We start from the raw sequence: 25,250 nt of genomic DNA on the forward strand, positions 1-25,250 counted from the left end.
GTATTAATCCTGTGTTCCCTTTCATGCTTTCCAGGAGCTAGATGGGCATGGAGTTTATTTGCTGTGGTTTCACTTAGTAACACAGTTTCAAATTATAACAAGTAATGTTGGTGTTTGCCTTAAAGGACATAGACTCAATAAACAGAACTTCTAATAGTTAAGCCCTAAATGAACAAAACATGTGTTTTTAGGAATGCAATTAAATGCCTGAAAGGTAAGGAATTTGCGATGAAAGTACAGTTGTTACATGTTTTAAGTCACTCATACACGGACTGGCCTCCAAGCTTCAGTTCTGATCCAATTAGGAGATCTTATAGTCTCCAAATGGGGCGTTTCTTTGAGTGTATGATTAGGATACATCAAGGTAGCTAAGATAAGGAGATTTACAATCATAACATAGGTAATAAAAGGGCAGGTTTTTTTCTTTTACAAGTAAAATTTGAAAGACCATACTTTCTACAAATGCACTTGTTTTAAAATAGTAATCCTAACTTCATTTACACCTGTGTGTGTGCATGTTACCTACACGATGGGCTCTTTTCCTATTGGATCATCAGCTCCTGGAAGGGTGAAGCTACACTATCATCTTTTTTTTCTTTCTCCAGCCATGTTTATTTGATGGATCTCTGATAACATATTATCCCCCAAATAAATTATCTCTATTGCCCAGCATTACTGGAAGGAAGAGGGAAATATTTCTTTCTTAATGTCAGTCCAAGACACACATGTATCAGATAGGAAATATAACATTTAAGTGTATCTTTATTAAATATTTCAGGGATCAAATCCAAGTCATGGCGAGTCATGATGATGCACATCACATCATGACCAGATGAAGCGACGGGAGCTCACCATCACGAGTTCAGATTTGGACTGTGCTGTGATCACTCCTGCTCATTTTGTTCCTTTCACCCCAATATCTTCCATTCTGTAAAACCAATCCTCCTTCCTGGAGTGCTACCAGCCCTATTTTCTCTAGCCCACTACTCCTAACCCCCAAATCAGCCAGCTCCTTGTCCATTCTCAAGTCAGGTGAACTTTACCATGTCTCACCCCAGGATTGGTTGGAGCTCCATGGTCCTTTCCAATGTCTATTTTCAGATAAAAAGGAGAAGGAAACTTGAAGGCTTTAGAGCAAATGCAAGAATGAGAGACCTTGGAATGATGCTCAGTTGTGGTTGTTTTCAGGTTGCTTTATTTTTTTTTTTATTTTATTGTCTAAGTAGTATTTACAAAAAATCTTCTACTCATGAGGGCTATATATATATATATATATATTTTTTTTTTTTTTTTTACACAAATCTGTAACGTGATTGCCTATAAGAATCATGTCACTCAGGATAACTTTGTTTAACATATATGTAAAAAAATCACTCCCTGCCCTTGGATAACTTTTCAAAGCCTTCCATTACTATTTTTGAAGATCACAATGCCTGATTACTCTTTCCAAATTCTTAGAGCTTTCTCTGGATATTATATTATATTCCATCCCAATATAAATGAAATACAGAAGGGGACCCTTACCACTACATGCATGACAGGCTGGACACTGTCGTATGTAAAGCATCATGTTTGTATTGGAGAAGCTCTTCAAGGTGCTCATCATTTACATGGGCCCTTTCAGTAAAGTCTAAGAGGTTCTGATCCACCAGCCCACCTGGATCCTCTTTTGGAGGTGTCCCACATTATTCCAAAGTGAAGATCACAACCGATTAGACTGAGGGTCAGCACTTCACTTAGAGGCAGCCTTTGGTAAGACACCTGTGAGCACGTAGCAGCTCTGTCCTGAAGTCTACTGCTTACAGAAATTTGGACCCAATTAGGTAATCTCTCTTGGGGACCTTGAGTACAAGACAGACAGAAATAATCAAATAAAAGCAACACGTGAAAGCAAAACAGAGAGAAAAGACTGTCACCAAGGCGCCACGGACACTTGCTTGTCTGGCTCACCACTCGTGCTTCCTTCCTGTTTCTGGCCAGCATTGGGACATCACCCCTCACTGTCTCAAATCCTGTTAGCACCCACGCCAGTCAAGCCACTCAAGCTGAGAGTAAATTCCTCATCTCCAGATCTTGTCTGCCATTGAAAACCACGTTGTATCGTGTCCTTGTATGGGAATATTCACTTCGGGGGACCATCAAGCTGGCAGAGGAGTAAGACGTGTAGATCACCTCCCTCCCCATAAATACATCAACAATACATCTACATGTGGAACAACTACTACAGAACACCTACTGAACGCTGGCAGAAGAACTCAGCCTTCCCAAAAGTCAAGAAACTCCCCACGTACCTGGGTAAGGCAAAAGAAAAAAGAAAAAACAGACACAAAAGAGTTGGGACGGGACCTGCACCAGTGGGAGGGAGCTGTGAAGGAGGAAAGGTGTCCACACACTAGGAGCCCCTTCGCGGGCGGAGACTGCGGGTGGTGGAGGGGGGAGCTTCGGAGCCGCGGAGGAGAGCGCAGCCACAGGGGTGTGGAGGGCAAAGCGGAGAGATTCCCGCATGGAGGATCGACGCCGACCAGCACTCACCAGCCCGAGAGGCTTGTCTGCTCCCCCGCCGGGGCGGGCGGGGCTGGGAGCTGAGGCTCGGGCTGCGGTCGGATCGCAGGGAGAGGACTGGGGTTGGCGGCGTGAACACAGCCTGAAGGGGGCTAGTGTGCCATGGCTAGCCGGGAGGGAGTCCGGGAAAAGTCTGGAACTGCCAAAGAGGCAGGAGACCATTGTTTCAGGGTGCATGAGGAGAGGAGATTCAGAACACTGCCTAAACGACCTCCAGAGATGGGCACGAGCTGCAGCTATCAGCACGGACACCAGAGATGTGCATGAAACCTTAAGGCTGCAGCTGCAGCCACCAAGAAGCCTGTGTGTGAGCACAGGTCACTCTCCACACCTCCCCTCCCGGGAGCCTGTGCAGCCCGCCACGGCCAGGGTCCCATGATTCAGGCACAACTTCCCCGGGAGAACACACGGCGCTTCTCAGGCTGTTGCAACATCACGCTGGCCTCTGTCACCACAGGCTCACCTCACATTCCATACCCTTCCCTCACCCCAGCCTGCATGAGCCAGAGACCCCTAATCAGCCGATCCTTTAACCCCCTCCTATCTGGGTGAAGAACAGATGCTAGAAGGTTACCTACACACAGAGGCAGGTCCAAATCCAAAGCTGAACCCCAGGAGCTGTGCGAACAAAGAAGAGAAAAGGAAATCTCTCCCAGCAGCCTCAGAAGCAGCACATTAAATCCCCACAATAAACTTGATGTACCTGCATCAGTGGAATACCTGAATAGACAATGAATCATCCCAAAATTTAGGTGGTGCAGTTTGGGAACAACTGTAGATTTGGGGTTTGCTTCCTGTATCTAATTTGTTTCTGGATTTATGTTTATCTTAGTTTAGTATTTATAGCTTATTATCATTGGTAGATTTGTTTATTGGTTGGTTGCTCTCGCATTTTTTCAATTACCTTTTTATTTTTTTATTTTAATAATTTAAAAAGTTTTTATTTTAATAACTTTATTTTATATTACTCTATTTTTTCTTTCTTTTTTTTCTTTTTCCTTTTTCTTCTGAGCTGTGTAGCTGACAGGGGCTTGGTGCTCTGGCTGAGTGGCAGGCCTGAGCCTCTGAGGTGGGAGAGCTGAGTTCAGGACAATGGTCCACCAGGGACCTCCCAGCTCCACGTAACATCAATCGGCAAGAGCTCTCCCAGAGATCTCCATCTCAATGCTAAGACCCAGCTCCACTCAACGACCAACAAGTTCCAGTGCTGGACCCCACATGACAAACAACTACCAAGACAGGAACACAAGCCCATCCATTAGCAGAGAGGCTGCCTAAAATCATAATAAGGTCACAGACACCCAAAAACACACCACCAGACGTGGACATGCCCACCAGAAAGACAAGATCCAGCCTCATCCACCAGAACACAGGCACCAGTTCTCTCCACCAGGAAGCCTACACAACCCACTGAACCAACCTTAGCCACTGGGGGCAGACACCAAAAACAATGGGAAGTATGAACCTGCAGCCTGTGAAAACGAGACCCCAAACACAGGAAGTTAAGCAAAATGAGAAGACAGAGAAATGCACAGCAGATGAAGGAGCAAGGTAAAAACATACTAGACCAGACAAATGAAGAGGAAATAGGCAGTCTACCTAAAAAAGAATTCAGAGTAATGATAGTAAAGATGATCCAAATACTTGGAAATAGAATAGAGAAAATATAAGAAACATTTAACAAGGACCTAGAAGAACTAAAGAGCAAACAAACAATGATGAACAACACAATAAATGAAATTAAAAATTCTCTAGAATCAATCAATAGCAGAATAACTGAGGCAGAAGAATGGAAGAGAAGTAAAAGAAATAAGAGGAATCCAAATCAGAAAAGAAGAAATAAAGCTGTCACTGTTTGAAGATGACATGATACTATGCATAGAGAATCCTAAAAATGCCACCAGAAAACTACTAGAGCTAATCAATGAATTTGGTAAAGTAGCAGGATACAAAATTAATGCACAGAAATCTTTTGCATTCCTATACACTAAGGATGAAAAATCTGAAAGAGAAATTAAGGAAACACTTCCATTTACCATTGCAACAAAAAGAATACAATACCTAGGAATAAACCTACCTAAGGAAACAAAAGACCTGTATGCAGAAAACTATAAGACACTGATGAAAGAAATTAAAGATGATACAAACAGATGGAGAAATATACCCTGTTCTTGGATTGGAAGAATCAATACTGTGAAAATGTCTATACTACCCAAAGCAATCTACAGATTCAATGCAATCCATATCAAACTACCAATGGCATTTTTCACAGAACTAGAACAAAAAATTTCACAATTTGTATGGAAACACAAAAGACCCCGTATAGCCAAAGTAATCTTGAGAAAGAAAAACAGAGCTGGAGGAATCAGGTTCCCTGACTTCAGACTATACTACAAAGCTACAGTAAACAAGACAGTATGGTACTGGCACAAAAACAGAAATATAGATCAATGGAACCAGATAGATAGCCCAGAGATATACCTATGCACATATGGTCACCTTATTCTTGATAAAGGAGGCAAGAATATACAATGGAGAAAAGACAGCCTCTTCAATAAGTGGTGTTGGGAATACTCGACAGTTACATGTAAAAGAATGAAATTAGAACAATTCCTAACACCATACACAAAAATAAACTCAAAATGGATTAAAGACCTAAATGTACGGCCAGACACTATAAAACTCTTAGAGGAAAACATAGGCAGAACACTCTATGACATAAATCACAGCAAGATCCTTTTTGACCACCTCCTAGAGAAATGGAAATAAAAACAAAAATAAGCAATGGGTCCTAATGAAACTTAAAAGCTTTTGCACATCAAAGAAAACCATAAACAAGATGAAAAGACAACCATCAGAATGGGAGAAAATGCTTGCAAATGAAGCAACTGACAAAGGATTAATCTCTAAAATATACAAGCAGCTCATGCAGCTCAATATCAAAAAAACAAACTACCCAATCCAAAAATGGGCAGAAGACCTAAACAGACATTTCTCCAAAGAAGATATACAGATTGCCAACAAACACATTAAAGGATGCTCAACAACACGAATCATTAGAGAAATGCAAATCAAAAGCACAATGAGGTATCACCTCACACCAGTCAGAATGGCCGTCATCAAAAAATCTGCAAAGAATAAATGCTGGAGAGGGTGTGGAGAAAAGGGAACCCTCTTACACTGTTGGTGGGAATATAAATTTGTACAGCCACTATGGAAAACAGTATGGAGGTTCCTTAAAAAACTAAAAATAGAACTACCATATGACCCAGCAATCCCACTACTGGGCATATACCCTGAGTTATATGATATATAAGATATATTTAAATCGTGCTGAAATAGGTTTTATTTGCAATATATTTTCCCAATGTAGTAATAGCATTCGGAAATAAATAATGCAAGTTTCTTAGCAATGTGTCATGAGAAAAATGGTATTTTAACATTATAGTTTCACAATAAGAATTATTATTGAATCGCTTCTCGGCCTTTTGGCTAAGATCAAGTGTAGAATTATTATTGAATATTATTAACTTTTTATGTGTGTATAAGTTAGAATCACATAAATCCTGACTCAGAATAGTTTATACCCCACGTGAATTGCAATGCAATTGAAAAAAAATCTAGAAATAACATTTTTAATAAAACCTCCATGTTTAATACCTTGCTTAATTGACTATATATTTATCTGTATTTCTTAATCATAGTGTTTGTTGAAAATTGCTTAGCTCCAGAATCTACTTATATAAAAATTTATAAATTATTTTACAAGCAGATATTTACTTTTAATGTTCTTCATTTTAGACTGCATTCCTCATTGTGTGTAAGCTAAATTGAAATAACTCATTTTATAAGCACATGAAACACCTGGTCTAGTAAGTAGTCATTCTTATGAAACTATTAATCGATCTTTGAGCAATTTACTCTGGCATTAGATGTTAATGATATAACTATTATACTTCAATTTTTTATGTCTGTCCATATCTTATTTATTTCACGCATTCTTGAAACTGTATGAGGCCCAAATGACTTTTTTTTTTTTTTTTAAAGATTTATTTATTGATTGATTGATTACTATGTTGGGTCTTCGTTTCTGTGCTAGGGCTTCCTGTAGTTGCGGCAAGCGGGGGCTACTCTTCATCGCGGTGCGCGGGCCTCTCACTATTGTGGCCTCTTTTTGTTGCGGAGCACAGGCTCCAGACACGCAGGCTCAGTAGTTGTGGCACACGGGCTTAGTTGCTCCGTGGCATGTGGGATCTTCCCAGACCAGGGCGCGAACCCGTGTCCCCTGCATTAGCAGGCAGACTCTCAACCACTGCGCCACCAGGGAAGCCCCCCAAGTGACTTTTGATCAAGCAGTAAACTATTTCATTGTTGGCGATAAAGGAATAAAGAAAATTCTTTCTAATCATTTTTGACAATGTCACTTGAATAGCATAAAGTGAGGATTGTCAAAGACTAAGATATATAAAAAAAAAGCACATACCCTGGGTGGTATTACAATTGAATTGACAAAGTAGTTGCAATTAAGTCTCAGTTGCTTGAAAAAATGACTAGCCACTCCTGCAATTATCAAAACTATGTCATAGATAACTTCATACTTCTAATACATTACTGTAACTTATTTCAGGTAATTATAGGGAGAATCAAATATTATTTTACATTTTTAGAAAGACTTTTCAATATAATTTATTTAAAAATTGAGCTTTTAAAATTGATAGGTGGAGATTTTTCTTTCATTATAATGTTATTATATATGCTGTAATCTGCATCTGTGCTTTCTCATTGCTATGTTGATTAGGTTGTTATGTTTTATGAAATTAACAAAAATTTTATTATTACAGTTTTATGATATATTTTAAGGTTTTAAGCAAGGGCAAATTATTAGTTATCAATTAAAAATATTTTCAATATTCATTTGAATTTTTTGTATGATATTTAGAATTTTTATTGTTATTTTCAGAAAAATTATGCTTAATCAAATATCTGGACACTGCACAGCACAATCAAGTTGATGCAGAAAATTAACTATCACAAGTCCCACTCTTGTCAACTTGGCACCAACATACATCTCCTTAAACTATACTTAATCTCCAAATAAAGACTATAACGAAGTTGTAGTTCTGCCTGCTATGATGCAACTATCCTGCGTACAACAGGAAATGCACTAGCCCCTCCCCCAGAAGAGGTAAAGAACTTGAGTCATGTTTACTTTTCTCCTTGATACCCCATAACCTAAATAGTATGATGTAAAATTAACAATACCTAAATGATGCCTTATGGTACATGGTAAGGGATAAGAGAGGGAAGAAAACACCAATATTTGCATGCATATATATTCATAACAAAATGAGGAAATATTTATGGCAATTACCTTCTTCCCCTATCCATTCTGTATTTCCTTTGCCTACATTCAGCACGCACCTCAGCTCTTTACCTAGTAAAGTAACCACATTTTCATTCTTAAAAGGTCTGAGTCATTAGTAGTTCTGCCTGGATTGGGTTGTGGTAATTTTCCATTGACCTTATTCACAGAGAAACACCCGAAGGGATCTGTATTCCAAACATACTCTTCTTCACTTCCATCGTGCAGTAGTGGTCCAATCCCCCTTGGGAGTCAGGCTCAATCACCCTAGCCTGCATAGTAACTCGCTTCTTTGCCTGTTAAAAATTAAGAGGATTCCAAAGTGGTTAGGTGACTTTTAACTTCCAGTTCAATGGAATCATTGTTGTGTCTCCTGGTGGAAGCATTGCTCCCTTTGCACTTAAGACCTCTGGGCCAGCAAAGCATAAGTCTGCAAGAAAGGAAAAGCACATTTTGCTGATGGGTCCCTAGGAGTAATAGTGATGTCATTCCTATTTCCCCTGACTCTGGACCCATAACTCCTGGTTATGAGAGACACAGTACCTTATATTGGACGCTGATTCAGTGCACATAGAGCCTTCTGGAAAACCTTGCCCCAGCCCTGCAGAGTATTGCCCCCTAGCTGGTATAGTACTTAAGTCTTCAATAGGTCACTCTGCTCTTCTATCACACCAGCTACTTCAGGATGTGGGGAAGCATAGTAATATCAGTGGATTCCATGAGCACGAACCCACTGCTGCATTTCATTTGCTGTGAAGTGTGTCCCTTGATCAGAAGCAATGTTGTGTGGAATACCATGATGAAAGCTAAGTCATTTTTTCTTTTGGCTTAAGATAACAGAAATTTATTCTGTCACAGTCCTGGAGGACAGACGTTCTGAAATCAAGGTGTCAGCAGGTCTGGGTTCCCTCCAAGGCTCTAGGGAAGAATCCTGCCTTCCCTTTTCCAGCTCTGGTGGTTCCAGGCATCCTGGGCTGGTGGCCACATCACCCCAACCTCTGCTTCCACCTTCACGTGGCCTCTTCTGTGTCTTTTCCTCCTCTGTCTCTTTTAAGGACAGCTAAGTCAGTTTTTTTTAATTCATGGGTAGTAGCGTTATCAGAAGCATTGTGTGCAGGGAAAACAAATCCATATCCAGATTAAGTGTCTGTTACAGTAAAATCAAAATGCTGCCCTTCTATGATGGAAATGATCCAATGTAATCAACCTGCCACCAGATGGCTGGCCAATCAACCCTGGAAATGGTGCCGTATCAGGGACTCAGTGTTGGTCTCTGCAGCTGAAAGATTGCACACTCAGCCGTGACCTTACCAAGTCAGCCTGGGCGAGTGGAAGTCCATGTGGCTGAGCCCATGCATCACCTGCATCCCTGGCACCACGGCCACTTTGTTCATGAGCCCTTTGGGTGATGACAGCGGTGGCTGGGGAAAGAGGCAGGCTGGTATCCACAGAACGGGTCATCCTAACCACTTGATGATTAAAATCCTCCCCAGCTGAGGTCACCCTTTAGTGAGCATTTCATGGGACACAAACATCTTCATGGGTTTTTTTTTTCCCACTTAGAGAGATCTAGTCGCATACCTCTTACTCAGATATAATTGTCACCAATTTTCCAAACCTGTTCCTTCAAAGTCCTTGACCATCGAGCCTGGTCATGGCATGCTACTTGGTATATAATCACACATCTGGCCATGTCTTCTTCACAGTAAAGAAAATAACTAGGTGCTGTGCTTATGCTTTGTCCACTGGGAGGATTTCCCTTCCCCACTGTCCTTCAGGGGGACCCCAGAAAGGGGCAGTGGCACTGCAGCTGTCTACTTTCAGGTGGTCCCTGCATACCACGCAGACCCATCTGTAAACCAGGCCTAAGTCTTCTCTTCCTATATTTACTGATCATGGGGAGCTCCACATGGGGTCATAGGTGCAGGGGGTGGGAGAGAAGGCAGGAGTGGACAGGACCGGGTACTACAGGTATTTGGGCCACTTCACGTACTTCACTTGTTCCTTCAGGGCCTGTTGAGTCTCAGTCATGTATAAACCACTTCCAGTAGATGATGCAGTGCTGATGTGAACGCCCAACTTTATGACTTGTTGGGTCAGATAACACCCAGCTCATGATGGGCAGCCCAGGTCACATGGTAACTCGGTGGCCCATGGTTCAGCATTCAGTATCTACTAAAGCTCAGTAGCAGCCCAGGGTCTCTTTCTCAAAAGGAGAGTAGTTATTTGTGGGGAATGTCAGGACTTTGTTCCCAGATCCTAAGGGCCTGGGCTGGGATGCATCTGTAAGGACCTGTCTAAAGCTCGAAACAGCAGCCTTACCCCCACTGACACTTCAAGCACCCTTGGATCTGCTGGGTCACGTGGCCCAAGTAGAGGAGTGGCTTGCCCAACAACCTGGACCTGGGCCAGAGCTTCCTCTTGTTCTGGGCTCCACTCAAAAACAGCACCTTCTCAAGTCACCTGGTATTTGGGATGTAGTGACACACCCAAATGAGGAATAAGTTATCTCCAAAATCCAGAGTCTCCCTAGGTGTTGTACTCCTTTTGGTTGTAGAAAAGGACAGACGTAGCCACTTATCCTTCACCTTAGAAGGTTTATATTGACATGGAACACACCACTTGACCCCTAGAGATTTCACTGAGGTAGAAGTCTTCTGAGTTTTTGTCAGATTTATGTCCCACTTTCTGAAAGCAAATATCTTATCAATAAGTGTAGAATAGCTGTTCCTTCTTGCGCACTATTTCCAATCAGCACAACAACATCAATATAATAGACCAGTGTGATACCTTCTGGAAGGGAAACATGATAAAGATCCTGTGAACAAAATTAAGACATAGGTCTGGTCTCTGGACCTGAGATAGGAGAGTAAAAGTGGTTTGCTGGCCTGGTAAACTGCTTCTGGTCGTTCTTACCAACGGGTATTGAGAAAAAAACATTTGCTAGATAACTAGCTCTATATGTGGTAGCAGGGATGTGTTAATTCACTCATGTAATGAAATCGATCTGGTACGACAGCTGCAATTGGAGTCATCACCTGGTGAAGCCTAGAGCAGTCCTCTGTTTCTCCCCAACACCCATCTGTCTTCTGCACAGGCCAGTGGGTGAGGTGAATGCGATGTGATGAGAGTCACTACCTCTGCTTGTTTCAAGGCCTTGGTCATGGTGCTAATCTCTGCAGTCCCTCCAGGAATGCAGTTTCTTTTGGCTTACTAGTTTCCTAGATAGAGTCACTTCTGCTGACTTCCACTTGGCCTTTCCTGAAATAATTGCCCTCATCACACAGGTCAGAGAACCAATATGGGGAGTCTTCCAGCTGCTGATATATCTATTCCAAGTAGGCATTCCAGAACTGAGGAAATAACAAGATGGGTGTGAGGACCACTGGGCCCACTGCGAGATGCACCTGAGGTAAAACTCAGTAGGTCATCTGACCACCATAAATCCCCAATCTGAGTCGCAGGGATGTTTTGGGTCTCCAGGATTTAGTGTCAGTAGATAGCCAGCATCCAGTTGTTCCTGAAAATCAATTTATTTCTTTTTCCCAAATGCACAGTTACCCTGGTAAAGGCTACAGGTCCCTTTAGGGAAGGCTGGGAGAAAGATTCACAGTATACATTCGCAGCAGTGTTCCTCAAGGGAACCCAGCCTCCTCTGCATTCAAAGGGTTCTGGGTCCATAAACTGGCTTGAGTCTGGGAACTGATTGAGAGACCGTGACTCTCTGATTTTATGATTTGCTCTAGACTTTTGTTCACTTGACTTAGAACTTTATCGTTCATACAGATCAAGTAAGAATTTGGTATTCTTCCTATGCATTTCTCTGTAGGGACACCATAACTAGCCAGTGTCTTAGGTCTGTGTGAGTTGATTATTCTGATTGCTTCACTGGCTCTGCTGCCATTACCCCACCCACCTTGCTTTTGGTGTCTGAGTGCTGTAACTTGACCCCTGCTACCTGGGAATCCAATTACTCTAATTGCATTTAGGCTTCCCAGTCAGTGACTGCAGTGCCCCCCTGTGAAGTCTGGCCTGCAGAAGCCGGCTCTTCCATGATGCAGGAATTACTCTCACAAGTAATTTTTCTCACAGAAGTGGAGAAAAGTATGTCTTCAGGACCCTCCCAGTGAGTCAGGAGATAGATGGGCTCCAGGCTAGGCATTTACAGCTAGCCTCCTGTTTACATTTCCTGAGGCAGGAGGCAGGTGGGCTCTAGGCTAGATATTTACAGCCAGCCTCCTGTTTGCACTTCGAGATGGAAATAACAACAGAAACAGGGTAAACAGCTGGACTTTACCACCTGTGGACACTTTAAGATAACAGTCATGGCAGGGACAGAGAGGGGCTAATCCCTGTTTGAGCATAAGATCAAGAGGTCACATATTTCCCATCCTTGGGGCAAGGGAGACACTGCACATGCACAGAAAGGCTCCTTGGAGGTCAAAAGGAAGGGGGTGCCACCCCATAATAGGTGATGCCAAGGCTCCCCATAGGCCTCCGGGCTGGAATCCATCTTGGAAAAACGTTGCACATGCATGTTGGGGAGGGCCCTAGGACAGGTCAGGTGTGGAAAAAGAAACCAGATATTTGGCTAAGGGTAGACAAGACCCGGAAGAACTGCCCTATATAAATGATTCAACCACCTCTTTACTGGGCTCCTTCTCATTAGGGGGGGACGCCCCCACCCTTTCTCTCCCGGTGTGCGTCTCTGCCCTGCTTCTGCCTTAACTAAACAGTTTCTCTGTGTGCTCTCCCACTTTTTGTGCTGTGTCTCTAATAATAAACTTTGTACCTGATATTCTATAGATGCAATATAATTAGGTTATATATTTACTATATTGTTTCACAGTTCATGCATATTTTAACTCTAAAGTCTCATATGTTTTTTTCAGTTCTGGAATATTTTTAATCACTCTTGTTGTTTTGTTTTTGTAATTTTGTAATTCCCTTTAATCTTTCCTTCTGGACATTTTATGCAACGTATCTTGGAGTCTCTCAATCAAATATCCATATCTTCAAAATTTCTCATATTTAGTATATTTCTCTGGTTTATTCTGAATGAATTCTTCAGCATTCACTTCCAATCTCTTTTTCCCCCACGGGGTTCATTCTAGAATATACTACATCTATTGAATATTTTTAGTACGATAATTTTATTACCCTAGTAATTCCAATTAATTCTTTTGGATGTCTATTTGGTTTTGATTTATATAGCTTGTTTTGATGTACGATTTCCTATTGTTTTTATGGCTACATTTCTTCTGTCACTCCTCTGAGAGCCTTCATTGTCCTTATTTTTAACATTCTTTGAGAATATGATGTTATTTACATACCATTAGTGACTTAATCTCCTCATTATTCAATTGGTTGGGTGCTTTTCTATAATATTATTTTTCCTCATGTGCTTTTAATTTTAATCTTCCTGCTCTTCTTGTGTTTTACTTTTTAGAATATCTAGGCTTATCCTTTCCTGTCTCACACTTTTGCAGTTATGTCAGCTTTTTTCTTTGAGATGCTGTGGGTAAGTAGCCAGGTTATACTGGCAGGTCAGGTTTTCTTTCCTGTGGGGATATTGGGAAATTTGGAAAACAGGCTCTCAGGCCTGTATGCTTAGACTTCCTTACTCCCATTCACTAGCAATTTTGCTGTTCTGTGTGAGCCATAGACTTAGGAATGCTCAATTTTATTTAACCTCTTTTGAAGACCCTTTCTGGCTCCTTTCTGCTTTTCTCCCTTGACAAGTAGGTACTTCTTGTTTGACTACTGTTGTGTGCTGCTGCCCATTTCAGAACTGCAGCCCAACTGTCTGTCTTGACACAATTATCAATCACTGTGGCCTCAGACTGTAATTAATAAGTGTTTATTTTTATTTGAATATACTTTCTTTAATATATTTTCTTTCAAGACCTCATTTAGGAAACATTTATTGTGGAATTCATAGAACCGCTCATTCTTGAAATCCTCAAACACATTTTAAAACACTTTTTTAATATTATAAATCTTTTTTCTCTCATTTTAATACTTTTTAATTATCCTCATCACATCAGTTCTTGATTATCGACTCTTGTGACTGTAATTACTGGCATTTTGATATTGTACAGATTTCAAATGCAGAAATAATACGTATCACAAGTGCGAAAAGGTAGAATTAAAATGAAGGCATGGAGACTGAAGAAAACAGAAAAAGCATATGATGAAAATATGTAGCTTCTGCCAGTCTTAGTGAGTGATGCAAAACGGATGCTTCTGGGACTTTGATATTTAGAATTTAATATAAAATGGGGAAAAATTTTAAGTCAGTGTTGAAATAGCATTAGCATTTTAAAGAAGTGGGAAAAAACACTTTACTAACTTTACTTTTCATTCATGACAGCAAAAAAAAAGCTCATATTTTATATTACCGCATATTTTTGGTTAATGTCAGCTAGGTCCAAAAGTAACTGTAAACTCTACTTTAAAATGCCTTTTATAACCTGAAAACAAGCATTATTTAATTTTTAGTTAATAAAAAATAATCACTGTGATCGTGAATAAAGTCTGATTATGATTTTTGGTTAATTAGAGAGATTTTTAAAAATGTTATCAGAGGAATTCATGTCTAAGTAGAATCTAACAGGACATTGCTAATTTTTTTAAAGGAGCTATAAGTGCAATAATTATATCTGAACACTGGATTGAGTCGGTGACTCAGTGCAACTTTTCTCCTATTATTTGTGTCCTCTACTCAGTCAGCTGTTTAAAAATCAGTGAGTTGGAGGTAACGGCCACAATGAATATTGGACATAAGGCAAATACTTTCAATCTGAAATTGAGTTACTTCAAAGTCATGAATACTTTCTTTGACCTGAAAAGGGAAATTGCCTGTGAATTGAGGAGAATTTATATATGGAAAGGCTCCTCCCATGCCTAACTCAAGAATTTAATTCTTTATTTATTGACTATTTTATCTTTCCTTTCCTATATAGTAAGAGAGAATTATTATGTTTGGACTTTGTAGAAAGTTCAAATTACTTCTAATTACTCATAGATGTATTATTTATTAGCTGCATATTTTCTCAGTTTTATTTTAAATACATTTTCAGGTGTACTACGGGATGTCTATTATCATTCTCATGGTTTTAACCAGGAGTTAATAAGATTGAAATGCTTCCCTTGCTCTGCAATTTTCTGTAGTAAGAGTAGAATCAGGACACTGACCAGGTGTCCTGCTAAATAAAAGCGTTCTGACAGCACAGGTGCAGTGAGAGAGTCCAGGTAGTTTGTCAAGATCTAAAGTCTGAACAGAAGAAGAGCTGCATTATAGAACAGTTGACCTAGGACAGAAAGTTATTGCTCTTTTTAATGTTTTATTCCCTTTGCTGGATATAGTAATCTTGAAGGACAAAAGTAGATTGTATGCAGAATGAGGTTAGAGGTACAGGAAAGTCTGGTCCTTGATTGAATAATTTCTTCAGTCAGGATCTCCTTATAGTACTGTCTTGTTGCTATTATCACAGTTTCTATTAATTCTGACTTGTCCTCGTATTATCTATTCTCAATAGGAGGAAAAAGTTTAAGAAAGAAATAAAAAAGAGACATAAGTCTAGAGAGAGAGCGGAATTACCAGTGAAGGATACCAAAGAACAGTTGAGTGCCAAGTACCATTCTTTGCCCTTACCTGGAATGAAAACCTTCTCCTTTCAAAGGAGAGGATTAGTTAAAAAGAAGTAGAGTGAAATGACATAGATATTGTTCTTCAAGTTATGGTGATTTTTTTGGAAGTTTCCTTCTTAGTTATATATTTCTTTCCATTCTAATTCTGAATTAATAGGGAAAAAACCCCCAGGAAGAATACTTTCTTATTTGAGTTTATATCCTATGAATTAAAATAGTAGGCAACAGATCACTTATAAATAAATATTTTATAAAATATATGTTTTTTATTAATAAAGTTTATTGAAAAAAATTTGTTGTGTTTTTCTCCCATAGGGTGCCACCCATTTATTCAGAAAGTGGGAGATACCCAAAAACATGAAAAAAAGACATAAGAGAATTAATATTTTACTTTGTTCAAACAATGTCATTAGACACTTTGGACACATTAAGCAAACTAATAGAGTTATTAATAAAGTTATGACATTTGTGTTTTTGGTGTCAGGCAAACAGTTATAATTATCAAAAAAAAGTAAAACACTAATCCACATTATTTGATACCTTGCTTAATAACTGTGAAGGTTACTGAGAGCAATATATTCAATTTACTTACGTACAACATTTACTACCAGTACTCTCATAAAACATAAAGGTGATATCAATAATTTTCTAAGTCAACCTTTCTCAAAATAAAGTTCAAACTTGACCAGACTGAAAAAAAAAAAAAAAATTACTCAGTGTTTAAGAGCCATGGGTGGGGTTTTATTCAGGGTCTCAGTGAGGACTATAGCCCAGGAGATAGCCTCTCAGACAGCTCTGATGCAATGTTCAAAGAGGTGGGGCAGTGGCCGGTATATATATGATTCTGGCCAGGGATTACATGCAGTCAATCACACATGTCAACAAATTGTTATTGCCAGTCATGAGGAACAGGTATCTCTGTTAATGAGGCCAGTGGTTTTTTTTTGTTTTTTGTTTTGTTCTTTTTTTTGTTCTATGTATGGGGAGATGCAAGAATTTGGGTTTATTAAAATTCTTCCTGAGATATATAAATACATAAGGTGCCTGTTTTTCCAAAACACAGAGTGTTTTTCATGCTGAACTCCTTTCTGGGTGAACCATTGGTCAGCGACTGCAGTGGCTAATTACTTAATCCTTGTAGAACTGGGTGCTGGGCAGCATTCTTTCTTTTATAATTCTCCACTTTTGGTCATAAATCGACCAAGTTTTGGGAGACATTTCATGACCAATTTGCCCCACAGGGCTAGTAGGGTTCATTCCTAGGTCAGGCGAGGATTTCATTGATAGGCCACTCAATATGCTATTACTAGACAGGGCTCTGTTAATGGTAGCATAAAAGTCTCTGGACCACTTGTCTTACTAGTCTGTTATGGTTCAGGAGATGTTCTCCTTTGTTAATTCATATATCTAGAGTTACACTATTGCAATCATTTTAATCTTACATAGAACTAGATATTTGGTAAATCATTTTAAGTAGCTTAGTCATCATTATTTTTGTTGGAGGCTCACTTACACATTGGGTAATACAGGAAATAATAGTCTTGCAGAATAGGCAGAATACAGCTGTCAGACCCAGTCTATTGCATGCCATTTGCTATCTTTAAAAGTAATGATATATTAGCATTGCTGGTAAGGCACCCAACCTAATTTCCTAGTGTTATTAGGCTGATTATATGTAGTATGAATTAATTGTTCCCAACATAAGGGGGCTTTAAACTTAAATGAACATAACCTGGTGTTATCCATATAAATTAATCCCATAACTGAGGGAGGATCCTCTTAATAAGTGGGAAGTTATGGTTTTTGACTGAAATTTAGCTTTTTTGCTCTGATTGAGCTTGAGTAACATTTAAAGAAAATTCATATTTATGGCCAGGGTCAAAGCAAGTTTGAGTGATTGGCCAAGTGAGTGATTCCAGTTAGTAATATTAATAATGGCCCAAACAGAACTGTAACTTCATTCTTCAAGATTAAATTTCCTAAGCACTGTTGCACTTTTATTCCTACAAGAAATGTTTGAGTCCCAGTTGTTATACCTTCTAGCCAACCCTTGCATTTTATTATCTGCTGAGGTTTTAATTTGCATTTTCTAAATAGCTAATGATGAGCATCTTCTTTTGTGCTTAGTTGTCATCTGTATGTCTTCTTTAGTGAAGTGTTTGCTAAAATATTTTACCTATTATTAAGTTATTTGTTCTCTTATTGAGTGATTAAAATATTTTTATAATGTCAGTACATGTCTTTACTAGATACATGTTTTGTATCACCATTCTCTCCATGTGTGGCTTATCTTTTCATTTATTTGAGAGTGCTTTTAAAAAGTTTTTCTTTTTCTTTTTAAATTTTGAAGACGTCTACAAGAATTATCAATTTTTCATGGTTTGTGGTCTTTGTGTAAGAAATGTTTGCCTAACCAAAGGCTTCAAACAATTAGAAAACTGTTTTATTTACAAATTAGATATCATATTAAAATAACACTGATTGTGAAATATAAAGATTAAATTTCCTAAGGACCATTCAATCTGAGCCTTCAAGAGGAGAAATCTGCCAAGGTAACCAGAAGTACTGAATATAGATCATTGAACTTAAGCTCAATGATTGGATTGATTTTTAAACTCTTCATAAGGCTGTGACCATGATATAAAAACACTTGATTAATAAGCAAAAGTCCAAAAAATCAAGAAAACACTACAAAAAAATCATGCAGGTCAGGTCCAGCATCTTAGGATAGCTGTCTGCTTCTGATGTGGTCTTTTTCTCACCACGATGCTGATGTCATATCTTCTCTGTTTGACTGTTGTTTTAAGGTGAGTTTGAAGTCAGTAGTCCTATTTATAGACTAGTCCAGTGAAGGGGCCCTTTTTAAGTGAAAATATGAATTCAAGAATCAATCCCTTCAGTTTTGCTGTGCATGAGCTAGTTAAGAGTACCTGACAAGGGTCCTTTGATCTAGGTTGGAGAGAGTCCTTTAAATGATGTCTTTTCCAATATGCATAATCTCCTGGTTGCATATCATGTGACACCTCATCTTCATCTAAAAACAGATTACTATAATAAGCTTCAGAAACAAGCTTAGAATGTCCTTTTCATAATTCTGTTAAAGCTTACAATAATGCAACACAGTAACAAGGAGCCATTTGGAAGTGAGTCTTAGGCAGTAAATATAAAATCTCAAAGACCATTAACAGCACTAGAATTTAATATCCACTGAAACATGTTTTTTTCTCTAAAATTACCCTCATTTCTACAAAATGTAACCACATTCAGACTAATTTGTTTGCAAAATAAGTCTGGTTTCCATAAACTTGGCCAGGTTTTTTACATAAGTGTAACAAGAATAGCAGCTGATTGTATATGCTCTTTAAAATTTATTTTGCCGGAACTTTTCACATAGAATCTCAGATTGACTTTTAAAAAGGCCTCTCATGTCCAGGAAATTCAATACAAGGACTTGCCACCATATTCTACTAGAAATACCTACAAATTTGGGTTGATTCCTCTCTTCTTGAGGTCCCTGAAATATCTTGAGGTCCTGTACCTACCAGGAAGTAACTTCTCTTATTTAGCTGGTAAGATTGCTGGGAACCCTGTGAGCAAGGCACCGGGCTGTTTTTCTAATGGGCTTTATGTCTCCATAAAGTTCACCTTAGTTGTTTAAGCTGTCTGATCATATCTGATTCTTTGCATTTTCTCAAATATGGCATTCCAGTCAAAACCATTGTAATATAATCAATGTTTCAATTGTGATCTGTTACAAGGAGAATAGATTCTGGTTGAACTCATGCAAATGATGACATGGTCATGAAAATAAGAATATTCACAAAGAGTTTCCAAATTCTGGAGGGATCAGGTAGATAGAAAAGATAAATATTTTAATTCTTCTTACAAAGTCATAATTTACCAGATTTCTGTAAGTCGTAATTAGCTTAAGGTGAAAAGTTTCCTTATATCTGGAAAACAAAGTTTAAATAAACAGGTAACATTTCAGACAAAAAGTCATAAAAATTATCATTCAGCCCTATGAAACTATTTATTGTTGATCTTGATCTTCTGTTAACAGTTATATGAAGCCATCAGAAGTTTCATTAGAATTCTGTAGAATAAGAGTATCAAACTAAAAGAAAAGACTTGAGTAATTCCTATATGTTTTTTCACTAGAAAAAATTTTTTAAACATCTTTATTGGAGTATAACTGCTTTACAATGGTGTGTTAGTTTCTGCTTTATAACAAAGTGAATCAGTTATACATATACATATGTCCCCATATCTCTTCCCTCTTGCATCTCCCTCCCTCCCACCCTCCCTATCCAACCGCTTCACTAGAAATTTTTTAAGTAAACTTACTTTCATAGATGGAAGAAAATATATTCTCTAAATCTCAATTTAGTGATTTAATTTTGTCTCATCATTTTCCCCCAATTTTTATTCCCCTTTAAGAACCACATTTAAAAGCAAATGGCCAAGCATTATATCATTATACTGAAGACTGAATTGGTTGAAAAATTGCAGGGAAATTAAAATTCTACTGGAAAAGAATGTTTGTGATAGGAAACAAGAAAGGGTCTCAAATAACTAATATATAAGGAAACACTGACACAGAGTTTAATGATCTAAAATTGACAAACAAGGTGATGTGGGCTATTCCAGGTACGCTATTGCTTGACCTGTGAATTATTTTCTTAGTGAGTAGTGTTTTTGGAGAATGCTTCAGTTCACAAATTCCTCTCAAAGCAGGAAAAATTAACAGTTCTCAGAGTCTATAAGAGGGTAATTTTAATATCCTCGTGTTTTTAACATTGCATATTAATGTTTGTCAAAGTAAATTCCAAATGTATAAACAAAGTAGCTTAGAGGTATATTTTATTCTTGTTGCTATTGTTTAAAACATATATAAACCTCCTTTAAAATCTATAATAATCATTTTTATTATTGAATGTTTTGACAATATAGAGAAGTACAAATAAGAAAAAAACTCCTTTAATTATAACATGCATTGATGTTTATGCTTAGTGTTTTGATATATGTTCTTCCAGTACTGTTCTATAAAATTATATGTGTTTGTCTAAATATTTTAAGTTTGAATTATATCACATACTGGTCTGTTACCTATTTTTCACTTGGTAATAAATATTGATCTTTAATATATTCTATATTAATATTTTAATAAATATCTATATTAACATTTTAACATTTGTTTATAGATGCATTCAGTGAATGGACACATATGTGCCCAGTCTGAACTAGTTTAAATATTATTAATCTATATACCACTTACCATTTGCTTCAACATACATTTATTCAGATGCTGAATAGACTACTAAAAGTCAGTAATCTACTCCACAGATTTTTTTCATGAAACCAAATGGAATAAAATTACCTCAGAGCTATGCATTGTAGGTTTTACTTTGCTTCTATAATATCTATACTTAATAAACATAAATGCAAATCAAATAGATGCAACAAAGGTAAAATTTTGCTCATCCCACTGTGTCACTGTGGTTTCATCCTTTTACTTGGAAAGCTTGACAGTGAAAAGAAATGCTAATCCTTGAAGTCACTCCCAGCAGAGCCCTTCTTTAGCTCAGTTTGTCATGCTCTTGAAAAAATATTAAGGAATAGGAATCAATCTTGAAAATCATTCAAACATCAAAACATCTAAATTCACAGGACTTGCTTTCGCTGAGACAGCTCTGCTCATTCTGAATCAATACTCTCTGATGTGGGACTTTTTGATTTTCTTCTGTTCAGACATTTGAATTAAATTTTATGAAGCCATACAATGAAGGGTGAGTACATAAACCATTCTTCAGGTACAGTTAACAGCAAGTATGGCACTCCAGCTGAGTTATTTTATCCAAAACATCAAAGGGACTTCCTTTCTACTGTGGCCCCTTTAGACACTTAAGCAGTAATAGCCTATGAATTACTAGCTTTAAATTGCAGGCCCTGGGAAGACCTAATTGGATGAATTCAAACATCTTTATAATGTTGATATCTACAAACGAAGACATAATCTGAATTGAAATACAGAACACACATTGAAATAGAAAGAAAGGGGACTAATGAATATAAACAAATCAAAAAATATAAGACCAGAAGGGACTAAAGCTATTTTTTTTTCTGCTTTATTCAGCACTGATACTGTCTGACTTTATCTTTTTAAAGGAATTGAGAATTTGTATTTAATATTCGAGTTAGCTAAAATTTGTAATAAAGCAGAGTATAAAGTTGATTCTCTCATTAGGGTGATAAATAAATATGTCAAATTAATATGGTGTAAAAGTAAAGATTAAAGACTCATTAGCCTAAAAAGAGTCCAGGTAAATTGTCACTTATTGTTTTATGACAACATTTGTTCAGAGTCTAGAATTTAGCCATGCAATTTTCTCAACTCAGCTTTTAATGGAATGTATTCTTTCTTATTCTGTTTGTTCTGACTTTTGTTCTCACACTTTCTGTACTATTTACATTTCTCCCTTTTTCTCCTCCTTCCTCCTTTCTCTATTTCTTTTCTCTCTAGGTATCCTCTTTACATTTTGCATTTGTGTAATATATGTATCTTTGTATATGCATGTGAATGATGCATACATACATTTATAATATATATTCATACATTACATGTGCTTATATACAATATATAACTGTATATTTATATTTCATTATAATATAAAATATATATATATATGCATTCTAAGTTTTGTAACCTACATAAAACTTTTAAAGCAGATGGTATTTTAATTAATTTTAATAATTATATGACCAATTTTAATATTTTTATCCAACACCTGAAATGGAAATAAAAGTGCTTTGGAAAAGCATGACAATTGTAATTCTTATTTGATATTAATAAAATTTTAAAATAATGGGCTTTGTAAATGTATAACATTCATAGTGATTGTTCTGTAAATACTCTTTCTATTTCAGTTTGTTATTGATAATTTGTATTATTATTTGTCTACATTTAAGTAAAAAGAAATTGGAAAATTCTACTCTCTTATCCTTAATGAAGTGGCCTGAAAATATTGGTTTAGAACATGCAGGGCAAAGACGTGTTTTCTACTCTGTGATAGTAAAATGAGTCAAACAAAATCAACACTTCTATAGCACCAATTAGTATGATTTCTCTTGTATCAATATGTGTCATGTTATTTATTTATTTATTTATTTATTTTTTGGCTGCGTCGGGTCTTAGTTGCGGCACCCAGGATCTTTGTTGCAGTGTACAGGCTTCTTTCTAGTTGTAGCACATGGGCTTCCCTCTAGTTGTGACATACAGGCTCCAGAGTACGTGGGCTCAGAAGTTGCGGTGCGCAGGCTTAGTTGCCCCACGGCATGTGGGATCTTAGTACGCCGACCATGGATCAAACCCATGTCCCCTGCATTGGAAAGTGGATTCTTTACCACTGGACCACCAGGGTAGTCCCAATATGTGTGTCATGTTAAAGAGGACATATCCTACTGGATTATCAGCACATGTGAAATAATTGATTACTGTCTCTTCCTTGAAACATTTCTTTATTTATCTTACAAGACAAGTTCCCTGGTTTTCTTTTGAATTCTCTGGATGCTTGTTTTGTTTCCTTTTTTGGTTTTCCTTTTATCTATGACCATTTAATGTTGGAGGAGTCATGGGCTCTTTCTTGATCTGCTTGTGGTCCCTAAATACACTCACTCTGCTGGTGATCAAATGAAATTTCATGGTTGTAAACAACATCATAAGGTGGAATCATCAAATTTTGTCTGCCTCCCAAACACCTTTTCTGAAATCAAAATTCAAATACACAACTGCTTACTTGACATTTCCATTTGATGTTGAATATCTCAACATAGCATGCTCAAAATGAAATTCCTCATTATTCAGCTCCAACTTATTTTACTCTCATTCTAGCCCATCTCAGTTAATACAGTCTTACCTTTCTAGTTGTTCAGGTCAGTCTTCAAGATTGACTGATATTCCCTATTCCTTTGTAAAACAGATTGATTGGATACCCGTCATACTCATTTTCCCTTATTAGTAGGTCAATCTTCATTAAGCCAATGCAATTCTGCATTGATCAATTGAAAGAATTGTATATTAACAGAATGATAGGTACAATGGTACTCAAATGATTATTATGGCAATCATAAAAATTAATTAAATATATGAACTGATAAGTTTGTACAAAAATATAGTTAAACTATGGTTGCTTTTTCTATGAAAGTTAAATGGAAAGTTTTCAAAATACATATAACAATAGAATAATTCTTTTGGAATAAGGTGTTAAGACAATCTAAAAAATCTTCTTGGAAAAGAATGACCAGCCAGGAAAGAAATAATTCTTGAAAATAAGCTCATCTTCCCAGCAAGACATTTGCTTAATTAACAAGCTGTGTGGAGTGGGAGGCTAAAAATCTTTAGTAGACTGCAAAATCGGCTACAATAGCTTGCAGCTGCTCCCACCAAAATGTAGTGAATTTTTTCACTATCTTGAACTTAAACTAGCCAATCTCTTTAAAGACAATAGACTATTCAGATTTTCAATTTCCTCTTTTGTCACTTTTGTGAGTTGCATTTTTAAAATTATACACCTCAGGCATATTTCAAATATGTTGACAAATAGTTGTACAAAATGTTGCCTAACCATCCTTTTAATATATGTAGGATTTGTATTGATACCCTAATTTTATTCCTAATGTGAATAACATGTTTTCTCTATTTCTTGATTACTCTTTGTGGGAGTTTATCAGGTTCATTAAAGTTTCTATACAACTAAAGTTTGGCCTTTTCTTTAGTGTACATTTATTTTCTATGCTATTGATTTCTACTCTTATTTTTATCATTTATTCCTTCTATTTACCTTGGGTGTGACCTGCTATTCTTTATCTAGATTCTTTATGTGTAAACCAGTACCACTGAGTTTCAGTGCTTTCATGCTTAAGACATGCATTTGAAGTTAAAAATTTGACTTTATGCATCAGTTTTACAGTATTGGACAAATGCTGATAGGCCATATACTAATTATTTTTCAGTTCCATTTATTCCTTAACATCTGTTTTGATTTCTTCTTTGACTAATCAGTCATTTAGAAAAATATTCGTTATGTCCAGTTAGTATACAGAAGAAAATGAAAGACCTTGGCTTGTATAACAGCATCAACAACAAAAAACAAATAAGATAATAATAATTTTTAGAAAGCTAACTCTTTCTCAAAGAGTAATACTAGCCTATTATAACAAACTTCAATGAACCACGGCATCTTTCATACTTGGTTTAGGCACAGGTAGATGGTGAATTAAGCTAGTCATAAGTGGAGAGATCACAGAATGATTAGAATAAATCAACAGAGCCTGTGAGATTGACTTGAATCTGGATGAGTCCCCAAAACAAAAGAAAGCCTCTTCCTAAAAAAAAATAAAATAAAATAAGCTTAAAGTAGGAGGGGGCTAAAAAATCATAGATAAATTACATCATCTCATGCATTTTTATGATGTTTGCACTGGGATTCTGGACACCTAGTGTAGTTGAATCAAAAGGTTAACTAAGTATATCTGAAACTGCAGTTCAACTGCTTCTGGGCTTAAATACTGAAAGAATCTATAATGTTGAAGCTGCAAAGAATGTAAGGAGTTGTAGTAGTTATAGGTGAAGTTAATCTAATTAAAAATGGTCCTGGCACAACTCAACTCATTTCTA

At 37.3% G+C, this 25,250-nt stretch overlaps 1 pseudogene; it reads left to right on the forward strand.

Moving 5' to 3' along the window:
• Positions 1 to 6,034: 6,034 nt before the first annotated feature.
• LOC118896193 lies at positions 6,035 to 6,154 on the forward strand (annotated as a pseudogene).
• Positions 6,155 to 25,250: the final 19,096 nt, after the last annotated feature.

This window comes from Balaenoptera musculus, chromosome 5 (assembly GCF_009873245.2).
Source record: "Balaenoptera musculus isolate JJ_BM4_2016_0621 chromosome 5, mBalMus1.pri.v3, whole genome shotgun sequence".
Classification (NCBI taxonomy): Eukaryota; Metazoa; Chordata; class Mammalia; order Artiodactyla; family Balaenopteridae; genus Balaenoptera; species Balaenoptera musculus.